Source organism: Lepidochelys kempii, chromosome 9, assembly GCF_965140285.1.
Source record: "Lepidochelys kempii isolate rLepKem1 chromosome 9, rLepKem1.hap1, whole genome shotgun sequence".
Lineage (NCBI taxonomy): Eukaryota > Metazoa > Chordata > Testudines > Cheloniidae > Lepidochelys > Lepidochelys kempii.
Genome location: NC_136388.1, coordinates 29,981,751 through 29,998,893, shown reverse-complemented (window position 1 = coordinate 29,998,893; position 17,143 = coordinate 29,981,751). Strand labels below are relative to the sequence as shown.

Below are 17,143 nucleotides of genomic sequence, written 5' to 3'. Positions count from 1 at the left end.
AGAGGAAAGCCACACAGATCTATCATGTTAGCCTTGTAAAGTCATGGAAGGAGTGAGAAGGCATATTTATTGCCCTTGCCCCCAAGCCAAAATTGGAGCCCCATGTGTCCAGCACACTGGCCCCTGACTCTATAACTATGGGGGAACACCTCTGCCTAGAACAGAGGGCCCAGGTGAGAAACCTCCTAAAAGCGTTCTTGATGGTGTTCTCTTCCTGGCTGGGGCAGACCCACATGCATCACCACATCCAATTGGAATCTGGGCAACTTGTTCAGGAGAACCCTTCAAAAACGCAAGAGAATGTGAAGCTAGAAGTCCAGGTGATGTTGGAGCTGAGGGTCATTGAAGAATCTCACGTGACGAAGCCTGGTCGTGATCTCCAGATTTGATGCCTACTCCTTGTCCCAAGTAGATGAGCTATTAGACAGGCTGGGTGAGGCCTGGTATATCACTACATCAGACCTAATGAAGGGGTATTTGCAGATCCTACTCGCACCAGAGAACTGCCTTTTCCACACCCATTAGACCTCTACAGTGTCCTGGCAGCATTTCAATGGTTCGTGGATTGAGTTCTGCAACCACATGGCTTATGCACCTTATGAACCTCTAGCACACATTACTGCTGTCCTTTGGTCCCTACTGCAGGCTGTGCTAATGGCAAACCACACAAAGTGCAAGATGGGGAAGGAAGAAACCAACTATCTGGGATATACTTAAGGGAAGGGCCAAGTCTGGCCCCTTGTGAGTAAAGTCCAGGCCCTCAAAGCATGTCCACGTCACATCATGAAGTCAGAAAGTATTTGGGGCTTGCAGGTTACTACTGCCAATCTGTGCCAGGGTTTTCGATGACCACAGTACCTTTCACTGACCTAGTTAAGGACAGTAGCCCCAAGAAGGTACACTGGTCCAAAGCCTGCAAAAAGGCCTTTCAGAAAGGAAAAGAACTCCTGTGTAAAGAGCCTGTCCTGTTCAGTCCTGATTCTCAAAAGAATTAATTTTACAGACCAATGCTTCAGAAATGGGACTGGGTACTCTCTTGCAGCAGAATACCCATTACTGTACTTGAGCCATAAGCTGTTCCCACGGGAACAGGCATATTCTGTAACAGAAAAGGGAAGTCTTGCTGCGAAATGGACTGTGGACTCTATGATATTACCTCCTGGGAAATTCATTCAAGCTTGTCATCAACCATGACCCCTGGAGGTAGTTAAATGCCATTAAGAACACAACCCCCCAGCTTATGTGCTGGTACCTGTCTCATCTGTCACCCTACGCCTTTCAAATTCAGCATAGAGCCAGAAAAGATCACCAAAATGCTGACTTTTTCTCCAGGCCCTGCTCTGGAGCAAGGTGGAGTGGGAGGGCCCACTCTCCCCTACCAAAATCACTCTCTCCATGTGGAAGGACCTAAGCCCTGACCACTAGGCAATGCTCCCCACAAACAAAGACCATCACAATCTATATATTGCCTGTCCTAATTGTCCCCATTTTTATTTTGTGTATTGACCAACATAGGAATCATTGCATAGTTTATTGCTCATTTTAAAGACCCAGAAATTTAATTTACAAATGCTAATTACCAAAGAGAGCAGTCGAGCTTTGGTAGCTTTCTATTGCTCCTGCTCATGCGCCACATTCCAGGCTGCAAAACTAACTTCATTAAGATGGCATCTTCCTTAGCAGGTGTTTTTGGAATTCCAGCATAATTCTTTTGTCATGCAAATACAAGTATGCCTGCCAGCCCATCAAATTATGCTCTCCTGCTGCACACGAATCTATTGTAGCCAACAGCCTAACAATAAAAAATGTTTTGCTATGGTGTTTCTTTTTTTTCAGTATAGGATCCCAAAATTGTCTGGGGAACAAGTGTGGTGTCTGAAAACAAGGACTTTCAGGTGAGATAAGGTGAGCATTGATCCTACTGGCTCAGCCAAAATAGGATACTACTTTGGCTCGGTTTGTAGAGGTGTTCCCTGTGCTAAAAAAAGGATCTCCAACTGAGCCTCGGTTGTAGGAACATAAAGGACACACCCAGAGTGAGTTTAACTAGCAAACAAGAGACTTCCCTAACTGGCTCACACCACTTTAGCATGTGACAGACACAACAGCTAAACGATAGGAAAGGTGAGATTGAAATGTAAGAAACTAATGTTCAGAGGAAAAGACACAACAGAGGAAGAATTTTAAAAGGCTGGATTTGTTATACAGGTAAGAAAAAGCGCTATGTGAACATGTAGGAAGAAAAAAGTTATATACAGAAAAACCTTTGTGGCTTAACAGAAAAAAGGTGGCAACCTTACCTCAGCATGATAATCATTATGTAGAGGGTATAATGTGTTCTCACCTACAGTGTGATCGTGTTTATATTTGAGGAGTAGTGTGATTTTAACTTTAGTGGGTTAGTAATTAAATTTAAGGTATATATGAATAATACATGAGGAATGAGAAGGGGCATTTTTATAGACCAAAGAAGTGAAATAACCAGTTGGAGACGTTGTTACAGAATTCTGAATGTGCAAGCTTCCAGATGTTTGTGTTACCCAGCTTAAAATATTCATGAGAGCACTAAAGATTTATACCCAACCCCTAAAGCAGCATATGAGTGGGTCTTTTAAGGGTATGTCTACACTGCTCTTAAACACCCGTGGCTGGCTCATGACAGCTGACTTGGGCTCATGGGGCTCAATCTGCAGGGCTGTAAAATTTCAATGTAGATGTTAAGTCTCAGGCTGGAGCCAGCCATGGGTGTTTAATAGCAATGTAGATACACCCTTAGACATAAACATGACCACTTCCTGAAAAGCACTATTTTTAAGATTCTCCATGATTGAAATGAATAGACCTACAACTGAATTAACTGGATGCAAAGTCATTTAAAGTTAGTCCTGTCTGAACTTCATGGGAAAAGCATTGCTCCACCACAGAAGAAACCTGTAATGTAAAAAAGTGTAACATGATCTAGTGGCTGGAAGTTGAATCTAGACAAATTCAGACTGGAAATAAGGCATAAATTTTAATCAGTGAGAGTAATTAACCATTGGAACAATTTTCCAAGGGTCATGGTGGATTCTCCATCACTGGCAATTTTCAAATCAAAATTGGATATTTTTTTAAAAGATCTGCTCTATGAATCTAATTCTAAGGCCTGTGTTATACAGAATGTCAGTCTAGATGATCACAGTGGTCCCTTCTGGGCCTGGGATCTATGAACCCTTTGCAGTAGTTTCAGTGTAAACCATATATTTCTCTATATATGATGACGCTGGAGACAGCACTTACTTTGTAGGCCCTTAAGGTTCTCCCTCCAGATCAGAGAGAAAAATCACATTATCGGGACCAAATCTGAATGCTTGTGCTGCCAATACCTGTGCCACACCTATTCTGTGAATAACCAGAAGACTTGTTCTAGTGCAGTCAATCTAGCACTCCCACGAGAAAAAACATTGTATTAATATATGTTTTTAAAAGCCGCTAGTCCCTAACAAACAAAAAAACACCCCCAACTGTCTAGATAGTTTGAAACAACTTGCAATGCTTATCCAAAGATTGGTCATGAATTGAGATCAAAGTGGAATTCTGGGAACTAAGAATGCCACATTTTTCTGTTTCTAGACCCAGCCACCATGGACTCCATTTGACAAAATTAAACCTATGTCGTCCTACTTATGACTAACTTTATAATATCCAAATAGTGTATTACAAAGCAGCTAATTTTACTCTGCACACAGCAAGTCCTTCATCTAATACAAAGAATATTTTTGCTTCCAAAAGCTTAATTGCATTTCATACTTGCATGGCATCAGAGAGTAATTTACAAGTGTTTTAAAAATATAGACATGACACAAAAATATTACAGTCATCTTCTCTTCCTGTGATCTAAATCCAGGCACCTTTGACTCTCTCTCTCTCTCTCATTGAATCACTCTAAGCAAATTACTCTCTCTCTTTTTCTGGGCAGGCGGCGGGGGGAGGGGGGCATACTTCAATACCCTCACACATGCTCAGTGATACCTTTGATTATGAACCACTTAATCACATTAGTGAGTGGTCACTCAAGTGGCCAGTCCCATTGAATTCATTGGAACCACTTGCATGAATAACTCCTCATCAGTATGTGTAAGGGAAGAGGTAGGTGTGTGTGTCACAATCTGGCCCATTGGGACTACTTGAGAAGTAAGGATGAGGCATGGTAAATGTATCTGGTCCCTAATATCTACACTATTCATATTTCACATTTCAAGGTTGAAATTGGCTTTGGGGTACCTCAGAATTTTTTTAGGTTGTTTTTGCGGCCAAAAAACCACTTTTCCTCAGGTGGGGTGGGGAATGGCAGAGCATTTTGGGATCTGACATTTTCCAGGCTACAACTTTAAGTTATTCCTATTAACACTAACCACCCGAGTACAGAACCATTTTAAATAGCTGGACTCTCTGCATTTCCTTTTGTCATTGTGAGACTTAATTAATTGATAATAAAGTTAGGTGTTATACTAACAAATACTCCTGACCCTCCATATTCTTATGGCTTGTTACCATGAACTAGGAGCAGTGATAGAAGTATGGTATGGATGTTTGTTTATATATGGCCTGTTTTACAGAGGTGTTGAGCAACAGTGGGAGCTGTGGGTGCTCTTACAGTATTGCCAAAAATTTCAAAACCTAGCCATTTCAGTGCCCATTTATGTATGCTTCTTGCAGTTGGGCATATATGTTATTTTTAAAGACTGGTTTTGGTCACAGCCAAGAGTGCAAAGCACTCTGGCTTTCCTGTGTTCCGAGAGGCAAGGCCTGAGATGTAGTTTTGGGAAGTAGCACTGCATCCGTATTTTCAAGAAAAATCTGGTGCTCTCAAGGGCTGCTCCAGCTGCTCCAAACTTACTCAGCTCAGAGGCATAACTGACTCAGGAGGCATAGTGTGAAATACTCTACTAGCAGTTCCTCACTGGCTGCTGACAGTGTCTGCACTTGCCACCATGCTCCACACAGAATATAAGTCCCCAAATGCTCCTAGAATGGAGTACTGTATTTTGAAAAGCCGTGATTCAACAAACGGTTTTGTGGTTCATGATGGATAACAAACTGAACATGAATGAGCTCCTAGCGTAATACAGTGGCTGAGAGAGCAAATGCAGTCCTTGGACCTATAACAGAGGAAAACTGAGTAGCAGTCAGGAGGCATTATTACCACTATATAACGCATTAGTGAGACTGTTACTGGAATACCGTGTCCAGCACTGGTGTGCACACTTTAAAAAGGATGCTGAATTAGAAAGGGTTCAGGAAAGAGATACAAGAATCATTTGAGGTCTGGAACACCAGTTTTACAGTGTGAGATTCAAAAGTACCTTCTCTTGGATAAACTAATAGATTGTAAAAGATTATGTAATCACATTCTAAAAGTACTTATGTGAGAAGGCAGTTTCTGACAATAGAGAGCTCTTTAATCTAGCAGACAAAGGCATAACAATCTCCAATAGCTAGAAGCTGAAGCTAGACAAACATATACCAAAAATAAGGTGAAAATTTTTAACACTGAGGATAATTAACTTTTGGAATAACATACCTAGGGATGCGATAGATTCTGTCACTTGAAATGTTTGAATTGACGTCAGATGTCTTTCCAAAAGATACACTGTAGCTCAAGCAGAAGTTATGGGCTTGATGCAAGAATTACTTGGTGAAGTTCTATGGCCCATGTTATTCAGGAAGTCAGACTAGATGATCATAATGGTTCCTTCTAGCCTTAAAGTGTATGAAAGCAAATCCATTAAACCATCCTCCCTCATTTCTCTCTTCCTACCAAGTAAGACCATCATATTCCTGCACTGACACTGTCCTATGAAAGAATGTCATTACCTACACCTTAGGTGCTTTCTCTACAGCCCCTTTGCAATGAAAAAACAACTCAGAGTGAAGTCTTGGCCCCACTGAAGTCAATGGGAGTTTTATCATTGACTTCCATGGGGCCAGTATTTTGCCCTCAATCTTTTGCTCATTCCAAATCCAACAGATTTAGAGAAAATAATCTCTCCACCTTTAGTTTGATAAAGCTTCTGACCCCATATATGTTTAGTCTGTCTGGTTCAAGAGAAGGTACAGCAGTTTTATGAACTACACAATCACTCAACTCAGACTGAGTTTGCTCAGGGTTCTGAAGATTTCTAGTTCCTAATGGGCATGTTCAAACACTTAACACATTATTAACATAATCACTCCCATACCAACTTTAAGCCATCTATTTTCATGGTCACTTCTATACTAGAAACCTGATACCTATATTTACGTATACTATGAATAAATCCTCACTTACGCTGTGAATTGTGCCTTGTAGTCTGGATTAGATTGGAAAAAATCATACTAAAGATTCAGTAGCACCTACCCAAGGGTCTAAAGTCAAGAGATGCACCTGATTAGAGTGCCAATGATTTTTTTTGTGCTTTGTTTCTTTTAGGCTGATAGGATGGCAATGACTATCACTAAACCCAATGATTTATATATATTTCTTGTAGACAAAAATATTCAGATATTACATGTCTGTGTGTGTGTGTGTGTAAATTGACTTCCATCTATGCCTATCTATACTGGGCAGGGGTTAATTATACACACACACTTAATATCTGAATATACTTGTCTTCAAAAAAGAAGATAAAAAGGCTTGTATATACAGTATTTTATGTGCTGATATTAAGATTATATTTGCAGTGATGTTTGTGGTTAGATTTTTCAGACATGCACATTTATCTATCTAGCAAAAAAAGATATTTCAGTATCTAGCAAAGTATATTTGACAGATTATTATGGACCTTTTACATTATAAACATCCACTAGATATCCACAATAGATATCCCCTATTAAAATATACCGTTTTTAAAGTTTTTCTCTTAGTTACCTTCTGCTTTTTATCTGGTGCAGAATAAAATATTAAAAAAAAACTTTTGTTGTTTACTGTGCATCTGGAGTATAAAAAAAGCACAGTATGAGAAAAGGATACTCCATGAAACACTGTGTCAGAAACTTTCACAGTCAGAATTCCAGAAATAGCAAGATGTTAAATAGATAATTAAAATGTCTTCCAGGTCTAAACCATAGGGAGGTAGAGTTTTAATCATGCAGAGTATATTCATGAGAAGTTTCCTCTTTTATCTAGATGCTCAGATTCTGATGCTCTGTTCTAAGAAGAACATAAGATCCTGGTCTGGAGCACTGAAATTGTTAAGCCTGGCTGGCATTGGTAATATTTGCAGAACGGAGACTCTGCATAGACATCATTTTTTTAATGGGGTCTGCAGAAAAGTTCTGCGATCTTGCCTTACAGAGTGCGATGATGCTTCCAGTTTCATTGAAATGGGAAGTTACTGGATCTTAACTCTGCACAGTACAGATGGCACAGTGCCTCCAGACAGTATCATCATAAGAGAAAGGGAAGCAGAGATCAGAGCCTTGTTTTACTATTAACTAAAGATCCAGTCTTAAAAGGATTCATAAAATGTCTGCTATAATTACAAGATAAACATAAAGGTGGCATTTCTGCTGTGAGGCCTTCATTGGACTGTGGAAAAGCTGGAACAAGCTTAATGGGGGAAAAATAAGATTAGCTATTTTTCATAGCTAGAAGAAGGCTTCATGGTTAAAGCAATTCAGTAATCTTATTTTCTAATTCCACCATGTTTTTATTAACTTATTTTTCATCTTGTAGCCCACACACAACCATAACACTTATTTAGGTGTTACATTTATATCTATATCTGTCTGTATCTAGCTAGATCCAGTTATTGTGCAGTATGTTAAAAGATACTGTAATTTTAAGGGGCAATTTAGATCTTAGGCATGGTAAGAGAAAGGAAAACACATCAGTGCTAAATTAGGTACTGATTAGGCTCTTGATCACTTTCTCTTCTCCTGACAAAAACAGAAGGTGTTAGTAAATGCTTAGAAGGACTGTGCCCCTGACGAACAGATGTTAATAACAAAGAGCATCTTCCTCATGTTAAATTGCCAAAAAGAAGAGACCTGATATTGCAGCTATTGATAATGATACCCATATATCATGCATTCTAAGTCATGACTAAATAATTAAAGTAATTGCATGATACTTTGTTTCAGGCAAGTAAAACGGATCACGGTGTTAGTGGGCGGGAAAATAAAATGCAGTTCACATAACTGATTGTCATTGGATGTATGGAACTTGATAATAAACATGAAAATTGCATCAGGGAAAAAATCACTCTATTATTCGTAGTTTATTCATAAATTAAGGCTGGAAATTCTGCTGGTTGTTTGATACTCCGGGTAGTTAGATACTTTTAAGTGACTGGTTGTTTGGACATTCATTAACATGCTAGGAGAGGAGAGACAGGACTCTTGTAATGAATGGAAAGGGGATCCTTTATTAAGGCTACTGGACACAGACTCTGTATTTCTTCCTGGCTTTTTAGTTTCCAGATTAACTAACACCATCTGTGTTACCTATTATCACCACAAAGGGTCTCCCTATGTCTTGGCCAAAAATAGTCACAGATGGAAGTGCTGACTACACTATAAGGGGATACAGTCAGCACAGAGAATTGTTACCCCTTTAAAAACAGTATATCTATAGTCACCTAATTCTGGCCTACCAGCACTTGCCAGTACACAGGAGATGAGGGAGGGGGTATGATATTGCCCAAACTCCACTCCACCCAAACATGTCTTACTGGGTCGGTAATACTGCACACAATTCTTGTTACCATGCTTGTGCCCTCCATGCCTCCCAGCAAATTATAGCTGCCTCCCACATGAGTTGCCTGGAGAAGTGGTGGAGAAGGAGAACTCCATTTCTCAAACCCTCTCCAGCTACCCCATGGTCTGTGAAGAGGCATATATAGACTGGACATCTGAATTCTTGTGATATTGTTCCAAAAGCATGTTATTTCACAAAATGGAGACTGCAAAGACAGGGCAGTTTTATTAACAGCGATGCAGAACTTCCCCACAAATCAGAGAGTTATCCAACATGTGAGCTGACAATTGGCTGAAATTAAAATGTTCTCTGATCTATTTATATATCCTGATGGGCTGAATTTTGAGGCATGCAAATAATGTTCATCCTGTGAAATGTATATTAACTTGGTCTACTGAAACTACAGTTACAGCTGAACCTCTTTGCCCAAAATTATTTTAAAGCTGATTTCACTAAATACATTTACACAAGCATATACTAAAATGACACTGGGATCTATTGTGATGAGAAGCTTTTAGAAAATGAATTAGCAACTTAGGTATTAACTGTTGAATATTCCGTAGCAAAAAAACCCCACATCTTGAAGTCCTTACTCAGAGAAAACTCACTTTTAAATTAATGAGAATAGAGCTGATTGTAAATCTAAAATTTTAAAATGAAAACAAAACCAAAAAAACAGTAAACATGATTTTCTGTGGCAACCCTCCCCATCATTTTCCAACCCACTATAGTCAAAAGATTTTGAATTTTGAAATTTTAAAATTTAAAGTGGGGAGGTCCCGTCCCTTTTTTTCCCTCTTCCAAACAATTCTCATTGAGATTTATGCTGAGTGAAGAATGAATGACAACTGAGCTCTGGATTTTCAGGCATCATCATGATGATGTTGAGTAAAATACAATAATTAATAATGTAAATACTGTGATCTTTAGTCTTTATCCCTTTTTATGTTTTTCTAACATAACTGTAGCACTAAATTTGTCAATAAGAGTGCACGCCAATGTCCATAGTGGATTTTATTCTAAGGATTACAAAGGTTCTATTCTTTCCTCTCCCAAGTTTGTTATGCTATCCTCATTACATTTCAGTTATGTTGGGAAAGCTTTGGCCTGGTGGCTGTTTCAGCATGCACAAAAATTTGTGATACTTTAGCTCTTTCTAATCTCTTTGGGATCTTATTTCACGGTCAATCCCCCAAATTCATCTTCATTTCAAAAATGCTACATTTTTTAGAGTGCTGTGTAGGCTTATGGCACTATGTTAACAATGCTAATTAAGTGTAAATAATATTTCCTGTTTTACCAAGGTAATAGTCAAAGATTGTGAGCAGAGACCCAGAGAGTGTTAATAAAAAAATTTGGTTGACCAAAAGGCTGAAGGAACATCTGAGAAGTCAGAGATTAGGGATACTCCTAGGTTTTGTGGGGCCTAATGTGAAGTTCGATACGGGTCCCAGTCAGACTTCCATAAGCAGCACTTCTGGGAGAAATGGCAAAGGCTTTTGCATCTAGCTGAATTGGGGCTCAGGCAGCCATTACTGCAAGGAGAATTCCTGAACAAGAGGTTGTTATTATTTAATTGGAGCACAACCCAATGGGAATCCTTCCATGGACTTTAGCGGGCATTGGATCACACCTCTAATATATACAGAATATCATAACACAGGTCTTCACGCTTGAACAAATAAAAATAACCCAATACATTTATTTTTTCACTTTCTGCTATTGACTGGGGGAGGGGAATCATTTACAACAACCAAGTTTCCCCTCACACTGATTTTTCATGTCACTTTTTTTTCAAATGCTCAGTTTACTTCCTGCCCCCTCTGAAAATGACCTCTTGCTTCATGACTTGGAATGGGCTGTTTTTCTGTTTTCTTTCTACCAATTCTAAGCCCAAAGGCACTAACGCACAGGGAAGCAAGAAATGAGGAGCCAGGGCATGGGCCAGAGTCATTCTATGCATCCTCAGGCATAAAATTTGCCATAAAGAACATGAAAAGGGGCAAAGAGAAGTGCCCCAGTAATGACCTGCACACATCAAACTATCTTTGTGCACACATACAACAGGAAGCTAGTTGGCCCCAATGACATCAACTGCACCTGTAATTATTTGCACCTACAAACTAGAGATACAGAGTTTTAATAATCTGGCCCATAATCTTGAACATTATTTAGTTTAAGGTTAGCCATTCTGATCACCATTTCCTATGATAGAGGGATACTTATGAAAAATATGAACTGCATTAATCCTCCATTATTTTTTAAAGCCTAAATAACATTTTTACAAGACAGGGTACCCTTTAAAATGTCACTGAGTCAGCAAAATGACAGAAAATATAACTGTCAAAATGTAAAGATTCAGGTATTTCAGATCACAGAAATCAGTTACTTGCTTTCTTTCTGCCTTTGCTATTACCAGCCTGAAGTGCTTTCTTAAAAGGAAAAAATTGTAAGGAAACTAGCATGCATTGAGTGTTAATCAGTAATCCTTTGGTGTACAGTAACAACTAAGAAGTCTCTGGTGGCTGCCACATGCTAGATACAACAGATAAAAATGGAGAACAATCTTAAAGGGATAGTCTACTAGGAAAACAGTGTTAATTGTAAAGAAAGAAACCTTTTAAACTAATATGACAAGGTACATGAACAAATTAATATTATGCTCTAATGTTCTTTTTAGTGAGTAGCCTAGGTTGATTTATTCATTTAGGTAATTATGTACAGCAATATTAGTAATTCACAGTTAAATTGAATTAGGAAAACACAATAAATTGAAACTGTATTCATATTTCTTTCTCACTGTGTAACGAACAGAGATGTATTGATGTAAATTCTAAGTGTACTACATAAGTTAAATTCCCTAGACTGCAATTTGATCAAAAAGCATTAGACATTTACTTAGGCTATAATAGGTGCTTGCCATTGGATGGCAGTAAAATTCTACATCAATCACTTCAAGCAAAGTGAAGCTAGGAAAATAATGGGACTTTTATTATTTAACAGTAGAAAGCTTAGGCCTTTGAGTGTATTACAATCAGAGATAAACACTAATTTTAAAAATGTTTTATTTTCCATATTAAAGAGATACAGACATTTTATGAATAGTAAAATGCATTCACCCTTCCTTGGAAAATTATAATTTTTAATGGAAAGACAATACAAGTTTGATCCAAAGCTTTTACAGCAGCATGCAATGCAAGTATATTCTCATTATTGCTACTTAACTGTTTTTCTTCAAGTATTTTTTAATTCTGACTGGTTATATTTTACACAGTAAGTAAAATCCTTCTCTATTATCTCAGTTACTCATGTTACTCATCCTTTCATGGCTGAATTTTAGAAAGCGTCTCCTCTGGAATAGTTTATATTAAAAAAAATACTAACACTGAGTTTTCAATAGACAACCCAATTTTTTGATAAAATGTTAAAAAAATTTCCTTTGGTGCCGTACACATGAATATGATGAAGTCCTTTACGCAGGAAGATTCTGATATTTTATGTGGTAAAATCATTGTATGCACCAAATTCTTCCATCTTTACTCAAATCTTTGCCCAGGACAAACTCCCATTCAAGGCTTTGGAAGTTTTGCTTCAATAGAGGTCCAGGGCCCCACTCTGTGAGGTAGCCAGAGCCCTTGAGTCTCATTGTATTTAATGAGAATTGAGGATGTTCACACTTCAAGTGATTTGGTCCTGAGTAACAATAACAGAATATAGCCCTATATTAGAATTAACATTAATTCTTACTCTCAATTTGTACTGCAACTAAAGGTGAATGTCCATCCCCAAGTTCCACACGCCCTTTATACGCTCTGTACATACAATACACAGAAACAGATGATAATTTAGCAAATTATCTTGAAAACATTTTTTTAGACATTTATCATCTGCCAAGAATGTCTTCTAAAATAAAAAAAAAATAGTTTCACTTTTAAATACATAGGGCCTGATCCAAAGCCTGTTGAAGTCAATGGAATTATTTCCAGTGGAAGTATTTTTGTTGACTACAATGAGCTTTGGGATCAGGCTCTATTTGCATTAAAAGTATCATATAAATTTAGTAATCAAACAGAATTATGAATATATAGAGTGAAATAAATAGACCAAGAAATAGGTTTTCAGCATATGGGCTTATATGAAGAACTATAAATTCTTGTGCCTTCATTTAGTGGTTTTTTTAATTTGTTATAAATTTAGTAAGTTGAATTACAATCTAAATGGCCATAAAATTAGTCAATTGTTTTCCAAAATGCATTCAGGGTGGTCTGACAAAAGCTGAAAGCTATTAATCAGGATTTCCTGGGATCAAACGACAGACTCCCTGGCAATTTATGCTCTCACTTTATGTTTAAAGTCTTTTAAAAGTTTATAGCTTTTCAAGGATCATATTAGGCATTAAAATTCAGAAGTCAAATTCTTGTAACAAAGACCGTTATAAAAGAAGGAGAGCAAATGTTTTTTTCATGTACCTATTTGTATGAAAAAGAGGTATAAAACACATACACAGTGGAACAATATTAATTTATTTTTATGACAATCATTGTAAAGCAAAAACAAAGTGGCATAAACCTAGAGAGAGAGTCTTATTTCAATTTACAGGGACTTTTGAGGGCAATACTGCAGCACTGAAATGAGGGCAATACTCCAGCACGGAAATGGGAATACACTACTGGAACTTTTCCTGTTTTTGGTTTTAAGACCTGCTCCTGCAAAAGCTTACACGTGTTTATCTTTAAGCATGTGGCTAGTCCTATATAAATCAGTGGAACTACTCATGCTCCGAAAGTCAAGCAAGCGTATTAATATTTAAAGAATCGGAACCTAGGACTATGGTTTTGAAATCCCCCACGGTTTTGTACCTAGGGCTCAACTCTGAGCATCCTGCATTCCAATTAGATTTAGTGAAACCAGACAGACAGCATTCAACCTAAGCTAAACCCGTAAAAGGATTTATTTCTGGTGACAGAAATGCTATTAAGAACCATGGGCTCAATTTTATGAAGCACTCAGCATCCTTAACTCAATGGGAGTTGAGATTTCTCAGTACCGCTTAAGGAGAGGTTCAGCACAGCACCACACCAGAGCAGGCCGCAACTGCAATAAAAATTGCAATGCACTGGTATATAAAACTAATTGGTGAAAAGATGCTGTATATTACTTAATTCATGTTTAAAGTTTGTATCTTTTCATTAGCAAGAAAACAAACATGCTGTTATTCTGTAGCTAAACATCCTGATTGGTAGAAACAAATTATGTTACATCTAGTAACCTCTTTATTACTTTTGAGATGCATAAGGCCTGATTGTGATCTCACTTAAACAGATTATATACCAGTCTAGTTCTATTGGAGTTACTCCTAATTTGCATTCATGTAAGTGAGTTGAGAATCAAGCCTATAGTGTTAAATGTTCATCGGGCCTTAAGCAAGCTTCTGAAAGTATGTTTACAAGATTTGCTCATGGAAAACCCTGGATATAGGTGGATACATACATACAGGTGGACATCTGTACCTGCAATCAAATCATTAGAGTCTTCATTAGCAGCCCTATTTGCATGCAGATATGTCATTTGCACATGCATTACATATTTTTGGAAATTTGATATGGGCTATTTTGGGCAAAAGTAGAAGGAACAATTTCCAAAGTCAGGGAAATATTTCAGTTAGAAGTGAAATTGGTCTCTTACACTCTCTTTATTTTTTTAAACACACTGCATATGCAGTTACAGTAGTTGAGCATGTAAATTAGCCATACAATTGCCCATATATTTATCTGAAAATTTAAGGCAGGGTTATGCAGAATTGAAATGAAAACGTGTATATGTTCAATAAAGTAAGGACAATTCAGGACACCTTTCATATGGAGGTCACTGCTTTGAATTTGATACTTGTAGGTGGTGACCAAGAGTTGTTACCAACTGATGGCTGTTTGATATGCTGTATGAAAAGAGTTGGTGTTCTCAGTCCAGTTCTTTATGGAGAAGGTCTGGATATCTTATTTATGCTCTACAGGCTTTGTGGAGAGAAGAAGGGAAGGAAGAAGAGAGAGGAAATAATAGGTCCAAGAAAAATCATGATAAGCAAGGTGGAAAAGTAATGGTAGAATATTGTTACTGAGTAGATGGAAGTTTTGGAGCCAGGTGAGTTGTGGTGGTTTGGATGTTAACTGAGCAAATAGCAAAATAAGGCAGTGAAAAGGTGTGTAAATATTCAAGCAATAGAGTAATAAAGCAGCAAGTTAGTGAGTCAAAAGGTGGACAAAGCAGAGTATTGAAACCCCAGTAACTCCGAGCAGCAGGGGAGCAGCTGGGCTGCAGGTGCTGAACTGTGGGAGCTCTGGCAACACTAACAGAGAAGTTTAGTGTCAGAGTGTAATGCCATCATCAGAAGGCAGACTGGAGCGATGCAGTTGCCAAGTGCCGCCCTCAGCACTCTATCCCATCTCCAATGCTAGGAGTGCTGCCTTTGTAGAAAATTGCATGTTTTTGGCTTTCCCCTTTGTGAGAAACTAGAATTGACAATGGACTTTTTTTTTTGTGATTCCTCAAAGAAGTTGGTTATTTTCTCAGTTTCTCCAGCAGTAGCATTTATATATTACTTCTATTTAACTTCTCCTATTATGCGGTGCTGTAGTGAAGTTGTAAGTGTCCCTGTTTCGTCTGCCAGCAAGATTTGCATTGGTTACTGCGTCATAATATTGAATGTGTGACCTAGCAGGGGAATGAACTCTGATGTCAGAAACCCAGTCTTATGACATCATTTAAGGATCAATCAGAAGGGAAAGCTTTTATACACCACAAGCAGTTGGAATATATAAAATGGTGACTGTCAAGTAAACTATTGAAAAACTGTTCTCCTGGGAAGTTTTTTCTTACAGGAAAGTCTCCCATTAAAACAATTTCCAAACCCCTGAATCAGTGTTACTTTTAGGCATTCGTTGCCAGTGTAAAATCCAAAATAGCAACGTGAAGCCGGAAAAAAAAGCTTTTATATCACCCCACTTTATAATATTACAATAGCGTAATAGTAAGGCCTGAGTCATATGGCTTTGAAAAGTTTTCAAGTGTCCAAAAATTCCCTAAATTCTGCTGTCTTACCATTTAATTCCACAAATTGCTTCAACCCACTCCATAAGAGAATCAAAAAGCAAGCACGATGTTTTCTAAAGTTAATCACTTAAATCCATGTTAAGACACTTACCTAAAAAGAGATCTGATTTTCAGAAGTGCTGAGTACTTGTAACTCCTATTGGATGAATGGGACATGTGAGTGTTAATTACCTCTGAAAATCAAGCCATTTTTATTTACATGTCTAAATATGGATTTAAGAGCAGAATTTTTAAAAGATTTTGGCTCCATTAAGTTGATCAGATCTTCCTCCACTTTATTGCATTTATTCTCAGCCAGCCAGATATATAATAATGTGAATAAGTCATTTTAGTAATGAAATATTAGTTCATTTTATTTTGTTTATTTCATTTTAGTAATGAAATAAAATAAGTAACAGGACCAAGTACATATACTCAGGGTGAATAGTTTGTGAGCAGTCTATGCATTGAGATTTCTTTCCATGAAATATTTGAAGAATTACAAATAGAAAAACAATTTGTAAAAAAGTGACAAATCTAGACACGAACAATTCATGAATAGTCTAAGAAGTAAAATCCATCAAATAAAATGTTCGCTATGAATGGTTGGCTCAGCTCTACCATTAGCTACGTTTGTTTAAAGCCATTAGTTTTCTACAACTATTAAGATATCTGAATGGGTATTTATTTTGAGGCTCTTGATATGCAAATCAGTTATGCTAAATTCTGTAGCTTTGATTCAGTTTGGATTATCAGAATTTACCTGCAAATATTTGAACAAACCCAAGTGAGACCATCCTTTTACAACCCCTTTAAGATCAAAGAGACAGTATTCTGCCTTTGAGACTTGTCAGTTTAAAATCTGCACTAATAACTAAAGGATGTTTTTCCTCCAAACATCTAACAATAAAAGGATTTGGTTTCCAAAATGTTCAGCTTTATATAGGCTCTTCCCAATAATAAATAGCTGTGTATTGGGAAATCTAATTGTGCAAGTATTATCATTTTATCATTCCTGTGTTACAGGGGGTGCCACACAGCATGGTCTAAAAACGCATACTGAAAACAGCCATGTAAAGATCTAAACTATTGTTTAAAAGGTTATTTGTTTGGTGACACTGTAATATGACTACCTAAGGAATTAAACCATTTATCCAGGGCAGTTAATGTGTCAGAATGACAAGGGGAAGCACTGCATATTGTGAGTGAGTTTAGCATGCTTGGCAATAATATTCCTGATTCAACGAGATTATGAATAACACTCTCCTTGGATAGGAAGAATAGGACATCTCATTCTGCACAGCCTTGCAAAATATATGCAAATATACAGTGTGCATA

General features: G+C 37.6%; 1 long non-coding RNA gene across 1 annotated transcript in view; it reads right to left on the bottom strand.

Moving 5' to 3' along the window:
- Positions 1-12,131: 12,131 nt before the first annotated feature.
- The window catches only part of LOC140917283 (uncharacterized), a 67,597-nt gene continuing 62,585 nt past the window's right edge, over positions 12,132-17,143 (bottom strand). Inside the window, exon 3 of the long non-coding RNA XR_012160781.1 lies at positions 12,132-12,412. This is a non-coding gene — a long non-coding RNA (uncharacterized LOC140917283). The remainder of the gene's footprint in view (positions 12,413-17,143) is intronic.